The sequence below is a fragment of the Mustela nigripes genome, chromosome 5 (genome assembly GCF_022355385.1).
Source record: "Mustela nigripes isolate SB6536 chromosome 5, MUSNIG.SB6536, whole genome shotgun sequence".
Classification (NCBI taxonomy): domain Eukaryota; kingdom Metazoa; phylum Chordata; class Mammalia; order Carnivora; family Mustelidae; genus Mustela; species Mustela nigripes.
In genome coordinates this window covers 132,627,377-132,639,650 of record NC_081561.1, presented here as the reverse complement: position 1 = coordinate 132,639,650, position 12,274 = coordinate 132,627,377, and positions in this window count along the sequence as shown.

Here is a 12,274-nt window from a genome sequence, read left to right as displayed (position 1 = left end):
AACTCCTGAATACAATGCTAGTTCTGAGTATCTTTGGAAATGAATTGAAGCAGGTCTTCAGCAAGGAAGTGAATGCTCAGCACTTTGGGAAATGATTTTTTGTTATGTAAGAGATTATCTTACATCATGCTATCTGGAAGGAAAGAATTTACAATTCAATTTGGTCTCCTTCTCTTTACCTAAGCTCTTTGCTTTTTAATGGCCCCCACTCTCCAAAGCAATGTCTGTTTTCTCTAACACTGCCAGCAGCAGAGACACAAGCCTTCACAGCATTTAGACATGTGGACTTTGGTATTGAAGACAAAGCGTAAGCTGTATTTCCCAGGGGCCTGAATGGTGTTTAGGGTAATAGGTTGTTCTCAGTCAATGCTGAAACCAGAAGGTGACAGCAAAAGGCAGTGTCTTTTAATGCATTAATTGTTTTTATGCTTGCTATATATATAGTTTGGAAATCTCTGGCTTAGATGATTTCAGCAGAGACTCAGAGGACAGAGGAAAAGTTACCTCTGCAGACATTGAGGATAGGATATAGGATGGTTCCAAAATCTGAGATGGCTAATAAGGGGGAGTAGTACTGGTAGTGACCGAGAGAAAACAGATTAATATGATAACCAATGACAAACAACCACTATGTTATTTCAGATGCTTACTCTATGCCAATCACAACAACAATAGGTTAATAAGCATTATCAGTCAATCCTCATAGCTGCTGTGGAAGCTACGATTATTATCTCTGGACCAAGATGGTCAATATGTAAGATGCTCGATATTGCGAACTCATCAGGGAAACACAAATCAAAACCAACAAGATATCACATCATATCTGTTAGAATGAATGTCATCTGAAAGATAAGGGCTAATAAATGTTGGTAAGGACGTGGAGAAAAGGGAACCCTTGAAAAGTGTTGGTGGGAATGAAACTGGCATAACCATTATGGAAAACAGTATCTGGTTTCCTCAAAAAATTAAAACAAGACTACCAGATGATTCAGCAATTTCAGTCCTGAATATAAATATCCAAAAGAAATGGAAACGGGATTTTGAAGAGGTATCAGCACTTCCAGGTTCACTGTAGCATTATTCATGGTGACCAAGATATGGAAACAACCTAAATGTTATCTATGTATGAATGCCTAAAAATATTTTATAAATATGTAATTATATGATATATATTATTATATTATGGAATATTATTCAGGCGCTAATCCTGCAATTTATGACAATACAGATGAAACTTGAGGGCATAGATGAAACCTGGGGGTGAAATAAGTCAGACAGACAAAGATAAGTGCAAGATATCACTTATGTGTAGAATTTTAAAGAGCTGAACTCACATAAACAAAATAGAATGGTGATTGACAGGAACTGAGGGTAGGGAAAATTGAGAAATGTCAGTCAAAGGATACAAACTTCAAGTCATAAGGTGAGTGAGTTGTGGAGATCTAATGTATATATGGTGGCTATAGTTAACAATAATATATGTTTGAAAGTTGCTAAGAGATAGAATTTAAATGTTCTTTAAAAAAAAAGAGATGGTAATTATATGAGGTGAGGGAGATATTTACTAAAACTAGGGTGGTAATCATTTTGCAATATTTAAGTATATCAAAGTATCACACTGTTCACCTTCAACTTGCACAATGTTATATGAGAGTTGTATCTCAATAAAGCTAGAAACAACAACAACGAAAACAGATGGCCTGATATGTTAACCAGCTCTCTCAGTGTCTTCCAATACTTTTCTACCAGTTCACTCCAGAGCTTAACAACCCTCCTGCCTTTTGTTCCAGAGGAGTTATGATCAATTTCTTCTATTGCAATATTTTCGACCCTATTAGAACAGTCTTGAATAAAGTGTTCACCTATTTAAACACATTGATGTGGGTCCTGGGTGGCTCAGTGGGTTAAGCGGCTGCCTTCTGCTCAGTTCATGATCTCAGGGTCCTAGGATTGAGCCCCGCATCGGGCTCTCTGCTCAGCAGGGGGCCTGCTTCCCTTACTCTCTCTCTGCCTGCCTCTCTGCCTACTTGTGATCTCTGTCTGTCAAATAAATAAATTAGATCTTTTTAAAATAAATAAATAAATAAATAAACAAACAAACACATTGATGTAACTTTTCTTTCATACTCTTCATTTCGTGGATGTGGAGCTGAAGTTTAGGATGATTAAAAAGTTTACCGGAACTCCCATAGCTGGTGAATGATGAAGGTAAGATTCTTGCCCGTTATTGAGACCTGAGCAGGAGTTCATAGAGGTTGATACAGATTTACATTTAGGAGGGTCGGAGCATATTTCTGCTTGATGAAGGTGACAGTTTTTAGGGTCTTTTGATTGTTCCCAGATAACTATGTCCATGAACCAGGTATTATCAATGCTTACACTGATGCCCACCAGGGCTTAATCTCTCTCTAAAACTGACAACATGAATTATTACTAAACTTCTTGAATTTCCAGTGACTAGAAGCAAGAAGAAAACTAGAGTTTGGAATGGGGCTTAGCTTCCAGAGAATATGAAAATAAGACTCCAGAAAATCTTGATATTGGGCTGAAAACTCTCAGAGCTAAAGAGATTATAGTACCTTTAATCAAAAGCCCCGTATTTAGAGATGGAGACTTGGTTTGTGCATTGATTCTGTTCTGGTACCAATTATGAGATTACACATTTAAATTACTTAGCACATAGTAAGCACTCAAAAATATGTAGTTAGCAAGAAATCTGCCTTGGTGCCTATGTTAATAGCCTGTGTAAGAAATGTCTTGATTCTTGTTGTAACTACAGCTTCTCTTTGGTTTAAAGTGCTTGTTTGAAGAAGCATGTTTATTCGGTGGAATCTATTGTTTCAGGTAGAAGGTTTATGTGGCATTGCTGGCACAGTAATGAGTTTGCTTAAACAACGCTGCATGACTGCCATCCTTTGGGACCCACAAGAAAATGAGCCTCTTGTGAGTCAATCTCAGCAATGAAAAAAATTTACAATAAAATTGGCTTCTGCTTTGTGTGTGGTTTATATCCACTTGTACAAGGTGAGCTGATACAGGATATCGGCATGGGTTCTCACCAGGGGGGTCCTCTAGAGACTTGTAAAATAAATGATCATTTCTGTCAAGCCCCAATGGTGTCTTTTTTCATTCCTCCCAGAAGCTCTACTTTGACATTACAATGTTTTCTTATGCAAATTATAACTATTGGCTTTGTATTGTGCTGATCTATTTCTCTACAAATAATGGCAGTAAATTTTATAGAAATACAGGCTTGGGTGAAACTTTCTCAGAGCATCCTTTCTATTTGGGCAAGTATAAATCTGTCCCTCTGGTCTTACTCAAGGATGCGCAAGATGAAGCAGGAGGAGAAAAATAACACACATTTCCATCTGAAAAAAAAATAATAAAAGGGAAAAGTTGAATTAGTCACCCTCTCAACTTAAAATGGCTCCAAACTCTGTAAGGAGTTCTATTGAATTTTTTGGTGCATAATATGACCGCTGTCATTCTTGTAGCTGTTAACTCCTGAACGTAGCAAGCCTTGGTTCTAGTGTAGTGTAGCCTAGTGATTTGGAAGAACCAAACAGATTATACGGCATTGCATTTTTTCCCTTCCTTTCATATTTCTGAATTTGGGAAATTAATACTTGAGAGTAAAATCAGAGATGTAAGCAAACCTTTGCTACTGACTCATTCCATTCCATATTAGCTCAGAATTGGGCTTATGATAGATATAAGTGACTTGTATGGGAGGAAAGCAAAATCGTATTCATGAAAGTGATGGATTTCCCATGTGATTAAGATTTTTATTTTAAAAACTAACAAATAAGCACCAACCTAATAACTTTTCCAACAAACAGTAACAAGATAATAAAATCATGGCAGGACTCTCTCAGTAAAAGTTTGAGCTTTTGTTTATGATTCTTGATCTGTGGGGTCAAAGCAGCTCATTCTCAGACTTTCTTGTGTTAAACGCATATGGATGTGGGTAAGTTCATTCCTTTACTATTTCTGTTCCTGTTACCAATTGCATGACTTACTAGACCCTTATGGGAAACATTAAGATTTCTTATTCCCAAGACATGGCTCATCCTATCCTGCCCTTCACATTTTTGTTTTCCAGATCTTAGATCTTAAAATGAAAGTTTGAACTCCTCAAAGTCACGTTCTTTTCCTCTACATCTAATTTGCTGTGGATAAAACAGGAGGCAGATGGTGGCTAATGTAATAATACGAATATAGCACATTGCAAAGTCCTTTATATATGTGAAATGGCTAAATTCATTAGAGTTTATTTTTGATAATATGAGCTATTTTAATATTAGTACACTTTTAATATAAAATAGATGAAAAGTATATTATATTTTGAGGTTCATGAGGTTGCTGGCATACACAAGTCTAAGCAGTGGCAGATTTGGCAAACTGTATAGTGATAAGCACTTACATATTTGAGATCTGAATAGCTGGAAGTATATAAATAAGAGAGAGACATATGACTGTTATACCATTGAATGCAACGTTTATTAATTCTGAATAGTAAACTTGTGTGTTTTCATGGCATAGAATTAAATTGTGAGCGTTAACACCGGAAGCCCGAATCCCTTCTGAATAACTGCTTCATGCTGCCTCATGTTTTATGCAGATTATGTTTTTGCTAGAATTGCCATTGCTGGACTACATTAAACTTTAATGTACTTAGAGAAGAATTGGATTATAAAAATTACTGTTAATATCCTCGTGTCTATGTAAAAAAATTAAGAAACTTATTTGAGCATTTTAAAAAGAGACATTGAGAGGAGAAGAAAGATGGATTATAGTAGAGGAGAAAATGATTAATTTTAGTCTAAATCTAGTAAAGTATCATTTGATACTGGTCTTAAAATTAAGCCAATCCTTCACAATCAGATTCACAATAGGATGCACATTCAAAAGTTACTCTTTGTTTCTCTTTAAAGAGAGATTTTGTGCTCTGTAGTCTCTTTGAGTTAGATTCTTCTTCAGAAATGAATGTCTAGGGGCACCTGGGTGGCTCAGTGGGCTAAAGCCTCTGCTTTCAGCTCGGGTCATGATCCCAGGGTCTTGGGATCAAGCCCTGCATTGGGCTCTCTGCTTGGCAGGGAGCCTGCTTCCTCCTCTCTCTCTGCCTGCTTGTGGTCTCTATCTGTCAAATAAATAAATAAAATCTTTGGGAAAAAAAAAAAGAAATGAATGTCTAATACTTGTCACAAGTTTCTGGCAAAGAAAAATGATTGTTATACATTAATATATTATAAATTATACATATATAATATATGTATAGTTTAACTACAGAGAGTGTATTCTTGTAAGTTTTTATTTAAGTTCCAATTAGTTAACTTATAGTATAATATTAGTTTCAGGTGTAGAAAATAGTGATTCAGCACAAGTGCACTCTTTAATTCCATCCCCTGTTTCATTCATCCCCCACCCACTTCCCCCTGGTAACCATCAGTTTGTTGTTCTCTATAGTTAAGGGTCTTAATATGGTTTGCCTCCTTTCTCTTTTTTCCCCCTTTTCTCATTTGTTTTGTTTCTTAATATGGGATTTGTCTTTCTTTGATTGACCTCTTTCACTTAGCATCTCTACATCCTTCCACATTATTGCAAATGGCAAGATTTCACTCTTTTATGGCTGAGTAATATTCTGTTGTATATATATATATATATATATACATATATATACCACCTCTTCTTTATGATTCACCAGTTGATGGACATTTGGGCTGTTTCCATAATTTGAATATTGTTGATAATGTTGCTATAAACGTTGGAGTGCATGTGTCCATTTGAATCAATATTTTGTATGCTTTGGGTAAATAACTAGTAGTAAAGTCCAGGATCATAGGGTGGTTCTCTTTTTAAATTTTTGAGGAAACTCCAAACTGTTTTCCAGAGTGGTTGTACCAGTTTGCATTCCCACCAACAATACAAGATTTCCCTTTCTCCACATCCTCACCAGTATCTGTGGTTCCTTTTGTTGTTGATTTCAGCCAGTCTGACAGGTGTAGGTGATATCTCATTGTAATTTTGATTTGTATTTCCCTAATGATGAGTAAAGTTGAGCATCTTTTCATGTGTCTTTTGGCTATCTGTCTTTTTTGGGAAATGTTTATTCATGTCTTCTGCCCATTTTTTAATTGGTTTTTTCATTTTGGGGGTGTTGAGTAATATTAGTTCTTTACATACTTAGGATCCCAACCCTTCATCAGACTTGCAAATGTCTTCTCTTATTCTGTAGGTTGCCTTTCAGTTTCATTGACTGCTTCCTTTGGTCTGCAGAAGTTTTTATTTTTATTAAGTCCCAATAGTTTATTTTTGCTTTTGTTTTTCTTGCCTCAGGATATATATTTAGAAAGAAGATGTTATGGCCAATGTGAAAGAGGTCACTACCTGTGTTCTTCTCTAGGATTTTTATGGTTTCAGGTCTCACATTTAGGTCTTTATTCCATTTTGAATCTATTTCTGTGTTCGGTGTAAGAAAATTGTCCAGTTTCAGTGAGTTGGGGGAAATCGGAGGGGGAGACAAACCATGAGAGACTGTGAACACTGAGAAACAAACTGAAGGTTTTAGAAGGGAGCAGGGAGGGGGTTGGGTGTGCCTGGTGGTGGGTATTAAGGAGGGCATGTATTGCACGGAGCACTGGGTGTGGTGCATAAATAATGAATCTGGGAACACTGAAAAAAATAAATAACTAAAAAGAAAATTGTCCAGTTTCATTCATTTACATATTGCTGTCCAGTTTTCCCGACACCATATTTTGAAGAGACTTTTTCCCATTAGACACTCTTTCCAGCTTTGTTTTTCTTTTTCAATGTTGCTTTGGCTATTTGGGAATTTTTGTGGTTCCATACAAATTTTAGGATTGTTTATTCTAGTTCTGCTGTTGGTATTTTAATTTATTTATTAAATTTTACTTATTTTAGGGAGAGAGAGAGGGCACACATGAGCAGGAAGAGGGGCAGAGGGGAAGAGGGAAAGGGAGAGAATCTTAAGCAGACTCCATGCTGAATGTGGAATCTGACGCCAGGCCCAATATCACAACCCTGAGATTGTGACCTGAGCCAAAGCTAAGTGTCAAAGGCTTAACTGACTGAGCCACCCGGGTGCTCCTGCTGTTGGTATTTTGAAGGATATTGCATTAAATGTATATATTGCTTTGGGTATATAGACATTTAAAAAATATTTGTTCTTATAATCCATGAACATGGGATGTCTTTCCATTTTTTTGTGTTATCTTCAATTACTTTTGTCAAAATTTAATAGTTTTCAGAGTTGAGATCTTTCATCTATTTGGTTAGGGTTATTCCTAGGTATCTAACTGTATTTTGTGTAATTATATATGAGATTGATTCCTTAATTTTATTTTCTGCTGCTTCATTATTGGTATATAGAAATGCAACGTATTTCTACACATTGGCTTTGTATCCTATTTCCTTACTGAATTTATTAGTTCTAGCAGTTTTTTGGTGGAATTTTTTGGGTTTTCTATATAAGGTATTACATCATCTGTGAAGAGTGGAAGTATGACTTCCTCCTGGCTGATTTTGATGCTTTTTATTTCTTTTTGTTGCCTGACTCTTATGGCTAGGACTTCTAGAAATATGTTAAATACCAGGGGAGAGAGTGGACGTACCTGTCTTATTCCTGACTGTAGAGGAAAAGCTCTTGGTCTCCCTCTGAGGATGATATTAGCTGTGGGTTTTTCATAGATGACCTTTATTACACTGAGGTAGGCTCTCTAATTTTTTGAGGGTTTTTAAATGAATGGATGTTGTACCTTGTCAAATGATTTTTCGAATCTATTGAAATGGTTGTATGGTTCTTATCCTTTCTTTTACTAATGTGGTGTATCACATTGATTTGACAATATTGAACCAACCTTGAAACCCAAGAATAAATCCCACTTGATTGTGGTGATTTTTTTAAAATATATTTTTGAATTTGGTTTGCTAGTATTTTGTAGAGGATTTTTGCATCTGTGTTCATCAGGGATATTGGCCTGTAGTTTTCATTTTTAGTGGAGTCTTTATCTGGTTTTGGTATGAAGGTAATGCTGGCTTCATAAAATGAATTTGGAGTTTTACTTTCTTTTCTATTTTTGGAATAGTTTGGGAAGACTAGGTAGTAACTCTTCTTTAAATGTGTCATGGAGGGGCACCTGGGTGTTTCAGTGGGTTAAAGCCTCTGCCTTTGGCTCAGGTCATGATCTCAGGGTCCTGGGATCAAGCCCCACATCGAGCTCTCTGCTCAGCAGGGAGCCTGCTTCCCCCTCCTCTCTCTCTGCCTGCCTCTCTGCCTACTTGTGATCTCTGTCTGTCAAATAAATAAATAAAATCTTGAAAAAAAAAAGTGTGTGGTAGAATTTGCCAGTGAGCCATCTGGTCCTAGGCTTTCTTTTTTGAGAGATTTTTTTTTTTTTAATTGATTCAATTTCTTTGCTGATTATTTGTCTGTTCAATTTTTCTATTTCTTCCTGTTTCAGTTTTGGTAGTTTATGTTTCTAAGAATTTATCTATTTCTTCCAGGTTCTCCAGTGTGTTGGCATATAATTTTTCATAATATTCTCTTTTAATTGTGTGTATTTCTGTGGTGTTGGTTATTTTTCCTCTCTCACTTTTGATTTTATTTGGGTCCTTTCTCTCCTCTTTTTTTTTTTTAAAGTCTGACTAGAAGTTTAACAATTTTACCAATTTTTTCAAAGAACCAGATCCTGTTTCATCAATCTGTTTTATTTGTTTAGTTGTTGTTGTTGTGTTAGGGTTTTTTTTTTTTTTTTAAGTTTCCATATCATTTTATATTCATTCTTTAGTAGCATTTTTTTGTAACCTCCATGTATTTGTGGTTTTTCCAATCTTTTTCTTGTGGGTGACTTCAAGTTTCATAGTTTTGTGGTCAGAAAAGGCATGGCATGATTTCAATCTTTTTATATTTGTTGAGGCCTATCTTATGACTTAATATGTGATCTATTTTTGAGAATGTTCCAAGTGCACTTGAAAAGAGTGTATATTGTGTTTTTTAGAATGGACTGTTCTGAATATATCTGTTAAGTCTACCTGGCCCAGTGTGCCCTCAAAGCTATTGTTTCCTTGTTAATTTTCTGCTTAGATGATCCATCCATTAATGTAAGTGTACTGTTAAAGTCCCCCATTATTATTGAGTTATTACCAACCAGTTTTTTTTTTTGTTACTGATTGCTTTATATAATTGAGTGCTTCCATTTTGTGTACATAAATATGATGATTGTTATATTTTGTTGGATTGTTCCCCTTATGATTATGTAATGACCTTTTTGTCTCTCTGAGGTATAGTTTTTCCAATGTAAGTATTGCTACTCTGGCTTTCTTTTTATATCCATTTGAGCAATAAATATTTCTCCACCCTCTCACCTCAGTCTGCAGGTTTAGTTCTAAAATGAGTCTCTGGTAGACAGCATATAAAAGGGTCTTGCTTTTTTTTTTTTTTTAATCCATTCTGACTCTCTATTTCTTTTGATTGGAGCATTTATTCCATTTATATTCAAAGTAATTATTGATAGATACACATTTATTGCCATTTTATTACTTGTTTTGTTTCTGGAGTTTTTTTTTCTTTTTTTTAAATATTTTATTTATTTATGAGAGAGAGAGCACAAGCAGGGGGAACAGCAGAGGGAGGAGCAGACCCTCCTCCCACCCCTCAAGCCCTAGGTTCACAGTCCAAGCCAAAAGCAGACCCTTAACAAATTGAGCCACTAAGGCACCACTTTCTGGAGATCTTCTCTGATCCTTTCTTATCTTTGTCACTTTTGGTCTCTCCTTTGCACTGTAATATTTCTTGCAGGGCTGGTTTAGTGGTTATGTACTCGTTTAGTTTTTGTTTGGGAAATTGTTTATCTTGGAGTATATATATTCTTACATGCTTTGCACTTTATGTATTTCCTAAATTTAACTGGATTTGACTGAATCCTGACATTGAACAATTTCTTATAGAGATTTGCAGTTTCCATAGGACTTTTTCAATACCTTTGTCTTAAATGTTTGTGTGTAAGCTTTCCTGAAAAGTTAATGAAAACAATTAAAAAAAATTTTTTTTGTAATTTCCTGCATTTTGATTGTGAAATGCTTATTCAATAAAGTTCCAAGGCTTATCACCAAGTGAATATATTGGGCTGAAGAAAAATACATTCTGGGAAAGGTGTAGATAATAAAGACCAATGAAGAGGGTTTTAGGTAGATAGATATGAGGCTTCCATTTTGCCTTGTTAAATACTTTATAGCTACAATTAACTCTTAATATTTATCCACATGCCATTTCTGATAATTTTCTTCCTTTCTGAGTTTCTTTTCATTATTATTTTCTTTTAGCCCAAAAAACTTCTTTTTATAATTCTTTTGATAATAAATTCTTCTTCTTCTTCTTCTTCTTTTAAATCTAAGATATCTTCATTTTAGAAAAATAGTTTTGTTAAATAGAAAATTTGGGGTAAAAATCTTTTTATTTTTCTTCCAACATTTTAAAGTTGTTAAATCATTGGTTTCACATCTGCACTATTTATGACGAAAGTTTGTTTGTTTACCTTTTATTTTTGGGTTTCTCCATAGGCAAACTTGTATGCAATATGTTATTTTAATCTGGATGTTTTTAAGTTTTTCTCTCTACTTTTATATTAAGCAATTTGTATGGGATGCGTTAAGGTATGGCTTTCTAAGATAAACTAAGAGGCTTGAATGTGTATGTGGTTTTTTTAAATCACGTTTGAGAAATATTGATTCACTATTACTTAAAAAAAAATATATATATATATATTTAAGGATTTTATTTACTTATTTTATAGAGAAGTGAGGAGGGGTAGAGGGAGAAGGGGAGAATCTCAAGTGGACCCCTGGCTGAGCATGGAGCAGGTTGCGGGGCCTGACTTCACAAGCCTGAGATCACGACATGAGTTAAAATCTAGAGTTAGATGCTTAACAGACTGAGCCACCCAGGCACCCCTAAAATGTATTTTTTCTATTGGGGCACCTGGGTGGCTCAGTGGATTAAAACCTCTGCCATCGACTCAGGTCATGATCCCAGGGTCCTAGAATCAAGCCCTGCATCTGGGTCTCTGCTCAGCGGGGAGCCTGCTTCCCTTTCTCTCTCTCTGCCTCCCTCTCTGCCTAGTTGTGATCTCTGTCTGTCCAATACAAAAATAAAATATTTAGAAAAAAAAATATATTTTTCTATCCCATATTCTTATTTATATTGCTGCATATATCAATAGGTCATTCATTTTATTAGTGAATAGTATTCCACTGTATGGATGTACTGCATTTGTATGTCCATTTACCAACTGATGCACATTTGTTGTGTTGTGTTTTTTTTTTCTTCAGTTTTTAGTTATTGTAAACAAATTGAGACTATGGGGAGACTTATACTTGAAAAAAGATAAAGAAAAAAGAAATTATTGGCTTAAAAAGCATACGACCTCCCCAAATTCCATGTGACACAATATGAATATATTTTAACATGAAAATTAGGCTGCCTTCTTGCATATATGATTTTGAATATATCTTACTTGGATGTATTAGACAGATTCACAATCAAGGGCACATTTTCTCTTTCTTCAACTTCCAAACAATATCCTAAAGGATTTATCAATAACATTTCTTTTGAAGTGGGTTTTTTTAATCACTGAGGCTTTTTAACAACTTCCTAAATTTAGAATATAGAAGTATAATTATTAGATTTAGAGACTAGTTGAAAACAAACAAACAATATTTAATAAAAAATAATAGTGCTAATGAATGTAGCTCTGTACTTGATGAAAATGAGTCAGTTTCTATAGGAGTGATATAGAGGTACATTTAAATCTTTTTTAAAACCTTATGATTTTTAAGTTTCCTATATTGTTTCCTCATTAAATGTAAGCATATTAAAAGTGAGGTGACATGAGTACTTTATAGCCATGTTTTTTAAAAAAGCCAGAAATAAGAATGGAGAAGGAAAATTATACAGAAAATTGAAAAGAAAAAAGGAAAATAAGCCTATTCAACCAGAACTATTGCATCCAGAGTGTCCATAGAGAGGATGACTGATGAGATTAGTCCAAAAGTCAAGAGGGAAGAAAGTGTTGACTTGAATACATTGTAAGTGTATTATACTGCTTCCAGCATTGATTAAGTCTTTGGAATGCACCAAGCAGGGGAATAAAAGCTATGAAGTAAATATTAAAAAAACTACCACAGCGTACTATTCTCAAAAAAATCAATATACTAAAGAAAAATGACAGTAAGGTAAATGCATACACAAACATAT